Consider the following 12,412-nt stretch of genomic DNA (forward strand, 5'->3'; position numbering starts at 1 on the left):
AGCCTGTAATCCCAGCACTTTGGGAGGCCGAGGTGAGTGGATTGCCTGAGCCCGCGGGTTCGAGACCCTCCTGGGTAACTTGGCGAGACCTCATCTCTACAATAAATCAAAAATTAGCTGGTCTGGGTGACTGAGTGAGACTCCAGCTCAAAAAAAAAAAAAGAATATGGAGGCCAACAGGGTGCAGTGACTCATGCCTATAATCCCAGCACTTTAGGAGGTTGAAGAGGGAGGATTGCTTGAGCACAGAAGGTCAAAGCTGTAGTGTACCATGATTGTGCCACTGCATTCCAGCTTGGACAACAGAGTGAGACCCCCAACTCAATAAATAAATAAATATTAACTTTTGTTTTTGACTTAAATTTATTTTAAAATAAAATGTTGTCATTACCATAAAGAATAAAACAAAATCTTTAGACTGAATGAAAGGACTTTAGAAATGTAAACATAGCTAAAGCAGAACAGTGTTTTCAATTTTGCCTAGAGGCTGTTGTCCAACCAAACTTCTGAGCAAATCCCGGGTGCTCTTTCTTTTTTTTTCTTCTTTTCTTTTTTTTTTCTCAGTTGCCCAGGCTGGAGTACAGTGGCACACTCACAGCCACTGTGACCTCAATCTGCTGGGCTCAGGTGATCCTTCCACCTCAGACTTCCAAGTAGCTGGAAGTACAGGCGTGTGCCACCATGCCCAGCTAACTTTTTGATTTATTGTAGAGACAAGGTCCCACCAAGTTGCCCAGGCTGGTCTTGAACCCCAGGCTCAGGCAATCCGCTCACCTTGGCCTCCTAGAGTGATAGGATTATAGGCATGAGACACTGCTCCCAGCCAAGGGTGCTTGTTAACTACGCAGATTTTAGGCTTCACCCCAGACCTACCCCAGCACCTATAGAAGTTGGGCCCAGAGATTTGCATAGTTAATAGGACCCCTGGGTGACCCTTCCAAGTCTCTGGGCTCACTGTTTGCTTCCTCCTCTGTCTGTGTGGTTTTCATTTCCTTTTGTGTCAACTCTATTGTGTCTGTGTGTCTTTGATCATGTGCTGTCTTAAGCTTCCCTTTGGAAGCCAGAGAGGTAGAGTAAATACACTAGGCATCATCCCTGACCAGGTGTCCTAAGGACCCACCAACGCCCCCTTGATGATCTTCTGGCTGACTAATCCATCACCAAAGTGCAGCTCACATAGAAGCTGCCCAGCAAATCCATTCTTTTTTTTTTTTTTTTTTTTTTGAGATGGAGTCTCACTCTGTCATCCAGGCTGGAGTGTAGTGGCACACTCATGGCCACCATACCCTTGACCTGCTGGGCTCAGTTGATCCTTCCACCTTAGCCTTCCAACAGCTAGAACTACAGGCACATGCCACCAAGTCGAGTTAATTTTTTAATTTATTGTGGAGATAAGGCCTCACTAAATTGCCCAGGCTGGTCTGGAACCCACCAGCTTAGGCAATCCTCTCACCTTGACCTCCCAAAGTGATAGGATTACAGGCGTGAGCCATCACACCCAGCGAATGCATTCTTATGTGAATTGAGCCATCTGGTCTCCAGAGTCTAGCCTGTCCCCAGCACTTCAAGAAACATCTGCAGCCGGGTTCGGTGGCTCAGCCTGTAATCCCACGTCTTTGGGAGGCTTAGGTGAGTGGATTGTCTGAGCCCGCGGGTTCAAGACCCGCCTGGGCAACTTGGCGAGACCTCATCTCTACAATAAATCAAAAAAGTAGCCAGGTGTGGTAGCGAGTGCCTGTAGTTCCAGGTACTTGGAAGGCTGAGGCAGAAGGATCGCCGGAGCCCAGCAGGTTGAGGCTGTGGTGGCCGGAAGCGGCCACTGCACTCCAGTCTGGGTGACAGAGTAAGACTCCAACTCAAAAAAAAAAAAAAAGAAACATCTGCACCATTGGACACTCCAATGTACCAAGCCACACCCTTCACATGTGGCACCCAGAAGAGTGTCCATTTCATCTGTCCCCTGGACTCTTCAGCCTTCTCCAGAGCCAGTGTGAGTGGAATCTTGGATTCCAAGTTACTATTTTTTTCTAAAACAAAAATTGTCTTAATTAAATTAATTAATTTGTTTTTTAGAGATGAGGTCTTGCTATGTTGTCTAAGCTGTTCTTGAACTTCTGGCCTCAAGCAATCCTCCCCCGTGGCTTCCCAAAGTGCTAAGATTATAGGCATAAGCCACTGTACCCAGAACCCTCTCATTTTCTTTTTAAAATAAAAATCGGGCCTTGCTGTGTTGCCCAGGCTTATCTTATACTCTTGGGTTCAAGTGATCCTCGTGCCTTAGCCGCCTAAATTGCTGTGATTGCAGGGGTGAGCTGCTGCACCCGGCCCCACTACAATTATGAATAGCACCCCTTTCACTCTTAGAAGTACTCTGTTTTGTATGATAAATGGTACAGTCATCCTAAGGGGAGTCTATCCCATCCCAGCGAATTTTTTGATTTATTGTTGAGATGAGGCCTCACCAAGTTCTGTGAGGGCTTGAGCTGCATTTGCTTCTGCTCATCGTTCCCAGGGCCCGGCTCAGTGCCAATTAATGGATTCTCCAGAGAACCAGACTGAGCCTGTATGGTCTTTTATGATCTAACCTTGGAGGCCAGTCACTTCCGTTGGATTCTATTGGTTGACCAAATGATCACAAACCTCTCGGTGGGCTGAAACCCTCAAATGTCTCAGATAATTTGCAGAGACATTTTAAAGCCACCACCAAGTGCCTGCATTTCATTCATTAGCTCATTCATCCAATATTTATGGATTTTAATGCTCCTGCCTGTTGTTACATGGTTTGTGCACTGTCAGTACTTTCATCATATTCTATTGGTTGGCCAGATGATACCAAACTTCTGCCCCCTGTGTCTGAGACAACTCACATACACAAAAGATATCCAGTCACTTTATTTGCTTTCTTTCTTTCTTTATTTTGAGTTGGAGTCTCACTCGGTCGCCCAGACTGGAGTGCTGTGGCCGCTCCCGGCCACCGCAGCCTCGACCTGCTGGGCTCCGGCGATCCTTCCGCCTCAGCCTTCCAAGTAGCCGGAATTACAGGCATGTGCTACCACGCCCAGCTGATTTTTTGATTTATTGTAGAGATGAGGTCTCGCTGCCCAGGCGGGTCTCGAACCCACGGGTTCAGGCAATCCACTCACCTCAGCCTCCCAAAGACGCGGGATTACTGGCTGAGCCACCAAGCCCGGCTCCAGTCACTTTAGAAAGGAAAGCAAAACATGCATTCGTGTGAAGCAGGATAATTAGCAGAACTGACCAGTGTTGGCTATAAGTTCCAAGAGATCAAAGGGTTTGGGGGGCCAAGTTTGTTCACTCTTTGCTGTAATTCCCCGTGCCTCAGTGTGTGGCACATGGGAGAGTCACGCTAAGTATATGTGAAGTGAGTGACTGAGAAAATGTTATTTCCCTGGACAATTGTTTGGCAGAAAGGAAAGAAGGGATACTTTTTTATTTTTTGCAATTTTTTTTTTTTTTTGAGTCAGAGTCTCACTGTCACTCAAGCTGGAGTGTAGTGGCACACTCACAGCCACTACTGTTTTGACCTGCTGGGCTCAGGCGATCCTTCTGCCTCAGCCTTCCAAGTAGCTGGAACTACAGGCAAGGGCCACCACGCCCAGCTAATTTTTTGATTTATTGTTGAGATGAGGCCTCACCAAGTTGCCCAGGCTGCTCTTGAACCCCTGGACTCAGGCAATTCTCTCACCTCCGCCTCCCAAAGTGCTGGGATTACAGATGTGAACCACTGTACCTGGCATTTTTTTGAAAAATTAAAAAGTATTTAGAAACGTTCAAGGATACTGTCATAGACTGAAGGAGTCATATTTATGGCTGTGCTTGACATCTTAGGAAAATGAGAGCCCACCCCTCAACGATGAAGATCAACAGGGGCCAGGTGCAGTGGTTCACATGTGTAATCCCAGCACTTTGGGAGGCTGAAGCCATAGAATCACCTGAGGTCAGAAATTTGAGCCTGGGAAACATAGACAGACCCCATCTCTACACCAAAAAAATGTTTTAATAGGCAGGTGTGGTGTCTCATACCTGTAGTCTCAGCTACTCAGGATACTGGGGTGGGAAGATGCCTTGAACCCATGAGTATAAGGCTACAGTGAGTTATCATCACACCACTGCACTCCAGCCTGGGTGAGTGAAATCCTGTCTCAAACAAAAAAGGGATGGGGAGAGAACATTTTTTTCTTATTCTTTTCAAAACTTTTCAGCGGCAAAGCATAGTCTGTTCTTTTTAGGACCTGGGCCAGGAGAGCTGGCCTCCCTCTCCCCTGCCATGTGGGGGACACCTGGGGACTTTCTTCTGTGACTTGTCAAGAGCATCCCACAGCCATCCTGGGCCACAGATGACTTTGGGGGTGGAGCACAAGCCACCTTTGTGACCTTCAGGGAAATTTACACCTGAGAGGACGCTAAAGCGTATCCTTACACAGCCAGACCTTTCAACCCAAACAGAGCCAGTCAGGCAGCCAGATGTTGGCGTTCTACAATCCCAGACCTTCCTATAATGGGAAAAACCTGACACCATCACTCATGTTTGTTTTACTCACAGACATTTGAGTTCATTACATGGGTTGGCTTTGGGAGACATGTAACAGCATCCTATGGTGGTCGTTGTCTTGGGCCCTTTCTCAGTCCTCTCTGGCATGAGTCAAGTGCACGACATTGGTACTGTTCACTTTTGCTGTCTTTGCAGGACATTTTATGACAGAATGTGGCAGATGTCTCTGTGACAGAAATCAGAGACAAAAGGAGACAGGATAAGTCAGTCCCCAAAGCTCTGGCTCCATCCCTGATTCATGGGAAGAGATGATGAGAGCCGAGCTCCAGGGCTTATGCAGGACAATACCAGGGCATATGTCTCCGCTAGAAACCATTGTCGCCATCCTGCCCCAGTCTAGCCTGTAAAGGTGGGCCACAAGGAGGAAATAGCTGCAAGAGAGCATGTTTTTCAGGTTTCCTGACTCTTCACACAGTGGGGACTAGGGGGCCGCCTCACCGCCCCTCTTACATCAAGATGGTACCGCTGTGCACACTTAGAAGTATGGATGGTAGCCAGGTGTGGTGGCTTACACCTGTAATCCCAGCAATTTTGGAGACCGAGGCAAGAGGATTGCCTGAGACCAGGGGTTCGAGACCAGCCTGGGCAACTTGGTGAAACCTCAGCTCTGCAATAAATCAAAAACATTAGCTGTGTGTGGTGGCTCATGCCTGTAGTTCCAGCTACTTGGAAGGCTGAGGTGGAAGGATCACCTGAGCCCAGCAGGTTGAGGCTGCGGCGTCCATGAGTATGCCATTGCACTCCAACCTGGGTGACAGAGTAAGACTCCGAATCAAAAAAAAAAAAAAAAAAATAAGTGTGGACGGTAGAGCCCTTGGTGGATAGATTGAGAACTTTGACACAATACTGGTGTTCCTGTCATTTTCACATTTGGGATTTTCCTGGATAGCCTTTGTCTGAGGCTCCTGTTCTATCTCTCAAAGAACAGCCAAGAAAACACATTGTTGCCGGGCTTGGTGGCTCAGTCTGTAATCCCGCGCCTTTGGGAGGCTGAGGTGAGTGGATTGCCTGAGCTGGCGGGTTCGAGACCCGCCTGGGCAGGCAAGACCTCATCTCTACAATAAATCCAAAAAATTAGCCGGGTGTGGTAGTGTGCGCCTGTAGTTCCAGCTACTTGGAAGGCTGAGATGGAAGGATTGCCGGAGCCCCGCAGGTCGAGGCTGCGGTGGCCAGGAGCAGCCACTGCACTCCAGTCTGGGCGACAGAGTGAGACTCCAACTCAAAAAAAAGAAAACACATTGCTTGGGAGGCCTTGGAAGGTGCTTGCTATATTCTTACATTCAGAAGCATTGGGAGTTGTAAGCTGAATTCAGACTGTGTTGGATCCTGAAAGAGGAAGCGACTCGCCAAGAAAGCATGGCTTGTGGAAGATTTTTTTTGCTGCTTGGCCTCATGACTTGCTTTGCCAATGAAATGTGAGCATGCAGAAGCTTTTAATAGCCAGCACAGGGTTCATCATCTTATTTCCTCTCTTGCCCGAGACCAGCAACAACATTCCAGATAGAGGCTGTTCCATCAGCCTGTGTCATGAAGTAAGGATGGCATAGACACAAGGTCACAGTCAACCCTTAACAGTGGTAGCATATGCTCAAGAGGTATCAACATTTGTATTGTAAGCCACTGAGATTTGGGGATTATTTGTTAGATAGCATAACCTAGCCTATCTTGACTAAAGGCTACAACTAGAACCCAGCCCTTCTGCTCTGAGTCAATAGAGATGAATTCGCTTCTTAGTTTGTATATTCATGACATAACAAATTATCCCCAAATTTAGTGTAGTTCCAGCTACTTGGAAGGCTGAGGTGGAAGGATCATCTGAGCCCAGCAGGTTGAGGCTGCGGCGTCCATGAGTATGCCACTGCACTCCAACCTGGGTGACAGAGTAAACAGCACACATTTATTATTTGGCAGCATCTGTGGGTCAGGAGTCTGGGAGTGGCTTAGCTGGGTACTCTGCCACAGGCTTCAATCAAAGTGGCAGCCAGGGCTGTGGTCTCACCTGAAGGCTCAGCTGGAGAAGGACCTTCCTCCAAGCTCACATGGTGTAGGCAGCACTCCAATCCTTAGGCTGTTAAGACTGAAGCCTAGGTTCTTGGCTGGCTGTTGGCTGGGACATCCATCAGTTATGTTCCATGTGGGCTTCTCTACCATGGCAGCTACTTCACGAAAGCATGGAAGCCTAGGCATGGCTGCTAGCAAGACAGAAGTCCCAGTATTTTGTAATTGACATTTCATCACTTTTACCTGAGTCTGCTCATTAGATGAAAACCCTTGGGTGCAGCCCACTGTTGGGGAGAGAGAATGACACCAAGTGTGGATGCCAGTGGCAGGGGGCCGGGGCCATTTTAGCAGCCCACCCACTAGCTTGTTTTCAGAGAAAACAGTCACTGACTGGAAGTGAGTAAAACCCCTGGCATCTGTCAAGGTTCAGGCGACCCATCAACCAAAATGGGTTTGGATGGTTGAATAGCATCCATATTTCATTCATTCTCATGATGACTTTGTGGACTTACAGCATATATATTCTTAATCTCCATCCTTCTGGACAAGAGTCCACATAGTCTGCTCCATGACCTATTCTGCTTCAATTTTGAGTTCCATCAGGTTGTCTTAAGGTTAGGGAGCTGATGTGCCCCCAGGCATGGACCCTTGAGTCATTCCTTGTGTAGACAAGAAAGAGTCAGCCTACAAGGGATGGCAGAACCCTAACACATTCGAGTCAGACAGGACACACTAGAGATCACTGAACTCTCCATTGTCTTCTCTCCCCATCCCTGAACCAATGTCTCCAATCTCTGTGATCTTCCATACCCTCAAACACCTTCCTTACAGTTCTCTCTCTTCATATAAGAAGATCCTTTCATCAACCAGTGATTGGTGTGACACAAACAGCCACGACCCTCAGTGGCATGTGGCAGTAAACCTTCACCTGTTAGCTGCACATCTATAGTTTGGCTGGAGCGGCTCTGTGTCTTGGGTGAAGATCTGCAGGTCCCCTAGGGTGACTCTAGCCCGGTGTCATCTGTTTTTCTAGGTCCATAACCCACCAGAGGTATATTCTGCTCATGAAAATGGCCACTGTGCAAAAGCAAACCCTACTACCCAGGCACCTTTCCAGTCTCTGAGTGAGTCATGTCTGTTCATATCTCATTGGCCAACACATGTCACGTGGCCAAGCTCAAGATCAAGTTGGGGAATCTACACTGCCCATCAGGACGCTATGGCTAGGGTGGGGACAGACACTATTGCTGTAAGAGGCTGGAGTACTCGGGCCCAGAACTCAGTCCCACAGTCTGTGTCCTCCTCTATACCAAGCTTATTATTGAAACCCCAAGGAGCAGGGATCCAAGCAAGAAGAAGGCAAGTTTCTGCTCCCATTTTGTCGGAGGGACAGGAGTATGCTGAAAGAAAACTTAGGACTGGGCACGGTGGCTCATGCCTGTAATCCCAACACTTTGGGAGGCTGAGGTGAGAGGATTGCCTGAGCCATGGGTTTGAGACCATCCTGGGCAACTTGGTAAGACCTCATCTCTACAACAAATCAAAAAATTAGCCAGGTGTGGTAGCGTGCGCCTATAGTTTCAGCTACTTGGAAGGCTGAGGCAGAAGAATCGCCTAAGCCCAGCAGATCGAGGCTGCAGTGGTCGTGAGCATGCCACTGAACTCCAGCCTGGGCGACAGGTTGAGACTCTGACTAAAAAAAAAAGAAAAGAAAACTTAGGAGGCTGTGGGGGAAGCTCACTTGAGGCCAGGAGTTTAAGACTAGCCTGGTCAATCTAGTGGGACTCCTGTCTCAAAGTTTAAACAATAAAACTAAATAAAAGACAGAAAACAAAGAGCAGCAAGTAGGTGAAGGGGACAGAGGGGTGGGAGGCCTGGGAGGGTCTAGACACAAAAGAGAGGGTCTATCGGGTCATTCCTTTCACTAGGCCTTGGAGAGGCATCTTGGGGTCTGGCCAGGTTCTTCCCAGGTGGAACACACCCCATCAGCAGGTGGCTTGGGAGGAGATACCTGGAGGAGCCGCCTCCTGACTGTGTTTTGTTTTGTTTTGTTTTTGAGTTGGAGTCTCACTCCGTTGTCCAGACTGGCGTGCAGTGGCCGCTTCCGGCCACCGCAGCCTTGACCTGCTGGGCTCCGGCGACCCTTCCGTCTCAGCCTTCGAAGTAGCTGGAACTACAGACGTGCACTACCACGCCTGGCCAATGTTTTGATTTATTGTAGAGATGACATCTCACCAAGTTGCCCAAGTGGGTCTCAAACCCACGGGCTCAGGCAATCCACTCACCTCAGCCTCCCAAGGCGCGGGATTACAGGCTGAGCCACAGAGCCCGGCTTGACTTTGAATCAAAAAGTAAGAACCCGACTCCCCTTTCCAGGGACCTTGCAGTCATTCTGATGACAACCGGAGAAAGACTTCTCTGTGCTAGTGTGCTCTTCATGCTTTGAAGATCTCAGCTCCCTCCTCTCCCCCTCCGCCTTTTTTTTGAGTCGGGGTCTCACTCTCTTACCCAGACTGGAGTGCAGTGGCACAATCACAGCTCACTGCAGCCTAGACCTCCTGGGCTCAGGCGATCCTTCTGCCTCAGCCTCCCAAGTAGCTGGAGCTAGAGGCACGTACCACCAAACCTGGCTAATTTTTTTATTTTTCTGTAGAGACGCGGTCTCACTATGTTGCCCAGGCTGCCCTCAAACTCAAGTGATGTTCCCTCCTCAGCCTCCCAAAGTGCTGGGATTACAGGCATGAGCCACCATGCCCAGCCTGGTCTCCTTTGTTTGTTTGTTTGTTTGTTTTTGTTTTTTGGGGTTTTTTTGAGTTGGAGTCTCACTCTGTCACCCAGACTGGAGGACAGTGGCCGCTCCCGGCCACCGCAGCCTCTACCTGCTGGGCTCCGGCGATCCTTCCGCCTCAGCCCTCCAAGTAGCTGGAACTACAGGCGAGCACTACCACGCCCGGCTAATTTTTTTTTGATTTATTGTAGAGATGAGGTGTTGCCTGCCCAGGCGGGTCTCGAACCCGCCGGCTCAGGCAATCCACTCGCCTCAGCCTCTCAAAGGCACGGGATTACAGGCTGAGCCACCAAGCCCGACCTGATCTCCTTTTTAAACAGACCCTAAACTCAGGCTCATGGACTCTTCCAGTCAGTAGCATCTGGCTAAAGTTTACTAATATTGTTTTATTTTCGTAGTGTTTATGTTTGTAAGTTTGTCTTCTGTTTTTTGCAGATAGTGCAGATTTCCTGTTTACCATGGTGATATAGGGCTTTCTTTTAAAATAAACAGTTAATTTAAAGAAAACTGTTGCATGACTATTTCAGGCAGCAGGTGGATATGGTACAAGTTATAGGCTCCTCATTGTTAGCATTTGGTGAATAGGGATAGAGCGGAAGACAAGCATGAGAATGGGTTTGATGCAGTCAGTCTGGGTTCAAATCCATACCAGCACAGAGCCTTTGAGCCAACTATTTACAAACTTATCTGAGCCTCCGTTTCTTCATTGATGAAATGAGGGCCACTTCTTTTGTTGGGCTGCACTATTTTGTTTTTTGAGTCAGAGTCTCACTCTGTCACCCAGGCTGGAGTGGCACAATCATAGCTCACCACAGCCTCAACCTCCTGAGGCTCCCACCTCTGCTTCCCAAGCTTTCTGTCTTTTAAGTTTTCTGTCTGGACTCAACCTCCTGGGCGATCCTCCTGCCTCAAGTGGCTGAGGCTACAGGCACACTCCACCATACATGGATAATTTTTTTTTTTTTTAGATTTTGTAGAATGAGGTCTTGCTATATTGCCTAGGCTGGTCTTGAACTCCTGGGCTCAAAGAATCCTCCTGCCTCGGCCTTCCAAAGTGCGGGATTACAGGCATGAGTCTGCTATATTGTTATAGTGAAGATAGTGTTCATGAAGTAACTGGTATACGCTAAGCACTCAGAAAATGGCGGAAGCAGAAATGTTTTCCTGCTGTATCCTCTAATGGATTTTGCATTCTGGGAAGAGTCTGGGTTTTCTCTGCCCTCCGCATGGCCATGGGACAGGCAGGTGGACCCTGCTTGGCCTTCCGCTATAGCAACCAGGGCCCCCCTTCTCCCCTTTCACAGGGGAAGAGGATTCAGTTCAAATGGATGCCCTCTTGCCCCTCCCAGCCCTATGGAATCTCTTAAGAGATGAGTCTTTAGTAGCCATAGAATTAAAAGAGACTGGCAGGTCAGACCTTAGACCAACTGGGATGCTCAGAGCCTGGAGGAATTGGGCATGGGCCCTTGAAGGGGGTCTCAAATCACCACGGAGCTCTAATTTAGACCCAAGTAGGCCTTCTCATGTCAAGACTCCACAGCAGCCTTTTAAAAAGACACTCATTGGAAAATATAAACATGGTGTCCCAGCCAGGGCCCACGACTGCTCAAAAAATTAGTATTTCTTTGTTTTGGTTTAATAGGAGTCTCACTCTGTCACCCAGGCTGGAGGGCAATGGCATGCTCCCAGCCACCGCAGCCTCAATCTACTGGGCTCAGGTGATCCTTCCACCTCAGCCTTCCAAGTAACTGGAACTACAGGCATGTGCCACCATGCCCGGCTAAAAAAATTAGTATTTCTTTAGAGAATTTCTCATTCTCTGAGTGACACAAGCCAATTGCTTTGCATTTTGTGGTGTGCACAAATCAATTAACCTGTACGATTCACAAATCAATTAACCTGTACGATTCCAAATTTAAAAACACACTGTAATGTGTTGTGGGCCTGTTCTGGAATTTCTTGTTTTAAAGAATGTACTAACCCCCCCCTCCCATGCACAATGGGGCTCAGGGCCCTCCCCCCTCCCTCTCCCCACCAAAAGCCTTGAGAGCAGACAGGCCCTGGCATTTTCCAGATGGGGAAACTGAGGCTGAAAAGAAAGGCAGTTCCTTATCTTTTGATGTCATTTCCGAGGGCAATAGATTCCAGGACTGTGGGTTCAAAGGATATGGGTTCTGCAGAGGGTGGGTGTATTGGTAGGGTAGGAAGTGGGGGAACCCTGGAGAAGCCTTAAGACTTGGTTCCTGGTTGCCAGCACAGCGCGCACATCAAGGCCAGGACTCCAGATCAGATAATGAAACGAACAATGCTGAGGCTGATGGAGCGTTTAGGCTGTGCCAGGTGCTGTGGACGCACGGTATCGCCTTCAGGCCTTACAACCCAAGGAAGGAGATCCTGTTGAAACTCCCATTTCCAGAAAAGGAAATCGAGGCAGGAAAGAGTAGGGACAAGCTCACGAAGTTAATAAAAATGCCAGAAGCGCGGTTCTGAAGCAGGGGCCGGTATTCCAAGACCCCTTTCCTAGAGGGGAGAGAAGAAAAGGTCGGGGAGGCGGCGCGGTGCGCTGAGGCGCGAGGATGGCTTTACGCAGGAGTTTGAGGCCAGCCTGGGCAACCTAGACTCCATCTCCACAACCAAACCAAACCAAACCAACCCAAACAAAAAAACCCCCCAAAAACCAAAAATCAAAAAAAGGAAAAAAGAAAAGGAGAGAAGTGGGGAAGGAAAGAGGAGGAGCGGCGGGTGGACACCCGCAAGGGAGAGCGCAGTGGGACACTTTCCCCCTCTTGCCCCAGGCCGGCCGCCGACTCCGCCCCAAACTTGGCCTAAAGGCCGCAGGCAGTTGGCCTGGGCCGCAGGGCTGGGAGCGCTCGCGGGCTCCGGCCTTTCCCTCCGGGTCCCCCTCCCGCCGCCGGCGGTCCCTCCCACTCTGCTGTCCCGGCTACTGACATCACGCCCCGGGAGGCGGGATCGGGAAGGAGGGGGCCGTGGGGAGGAGGCTCCGCACCGCCGAGAGGGAGGAGGGAGGGCGCGCAGTCACAGCCCAGAGC

This window comes from Carlito syrichta, unplaced genomic scaffold (genome assembly GCF_000164805.1).
Source record: "Carlito syrichta isolate Samal-C Ts95f unplaced genomic scaffold, Tarsius_syrichta-2.0.1 Scaffold314669, whole genome shotgun sequence".
NCBI classification, from domain to species: domain Eukaryota; kingdom Metazoa; phylum Chordata; class Mammalia; order Primates; family Tarsiidae; genus Carlito; species Carlito syrichta.